The sequence below is a fragment of the Triticum dicoccoides genome, chromosome 4B (genome assembly GCF_002162155.2).
Source record: "Triticum dicoccoides isolate Atlit2015 ecotype Zavitan chromosome 4B, WEW_v2.0, whole genome shotgun sequence".
Taxonomy (NCBI): domain Eukaryota; kingdom Viridiplantae; phylum Streptophyta; class Magnoliopsida; order Poales; family Poaceae; genus Triticum; species Triticum dicoccoides.
Window position 1 is genome coordinate 614,722,108 of NC_041387.1, and position 1,079 is coordinate 614,723,186.

The window sequence follows — 1,079 nt, forward strand, 5'->3', positions numbered from 1 at the left end:
TTTTCAGTTTTTTAAAAAAATAAAAGAAAATGATGAAAATGTCAAAAAAATAAAAGAAAATAAGTTTCTCATGTCATATGTGGTCTAGTTGTTGGAAAAATTTGCAAATATGAATTTCGACTTCATTTGCAAAATCTCTCGAGAATTTGTAAAAATGGGCATAACTTTTGCATACTAACTCGGATGAAAAAAAAATTTATATGAAAAATCATCTACTCGAAAAGTTACATCCGAATTTAATCGGGGGAACCCCGTTAAACATTTTCAAAATCCTCAAAAACCTAACAGAAAAAATATATGGGGCTTTTAAGATCTGGAGAGGCAAAAAAATTCAAACTCACTAATGGCGCACCTACCCATGGTGCGCCATTAGTATCTTCCCACCTTCAAAATTTAAAATAAGTCAAAAAAATAAAAAAAATGTTACTAATGGCGCACCTACCCATAGTGCGCCATTAGTATCTTTCCGCCTTCAAAATTTAAAATAAGTCAAAAAAAGAAAAAAAGTTACTAACGGCGCACCGGCCCATGGTGCGCCATTAGTATCTTCCCGCCTTCAAAATTTAAAATAAGTCAAAAAAATAAAAAAAAAGTTACTAATGACGCACCTGCCCATGGTGCACCATTAGTATCTTCCCTCCTTCAAAATTCAAAATAAGTCAAAAAAAGAAAAAAAAAGTTACTAATGGCGCACCGGCCCATGGTGCGCCATTAGTATCTTCCCGCCTTCAAAATTCAAAATAAGTCAAAAAAATAAAAAAAAAATTACTAATGGCGCACCGACCCATGGTGCGCCATTAGTATCTTCCCGCCTTCAAAATTCAAAATAAGTCAAAAAAATAAAAAAAAAGTTAGTAATGGCGCACCTGCCCACGGTGCGCCAATACTATGTCGTATATATATGGCTGGGCGCACCTCCTCCACTCCATCTCCTCCTCTCCTCTCCTCCACTCCATCTCCTCCTCTCCTCTCCTCCACTCCTTCTCCTCCTTTCCGACGACCTCCTCCTCCTCTCCGGCGACCTCCTCCTCCTCTCCGGCGACCTCCTCCTCCTCTCCGGCGACCTCCTCCTCCTCTCC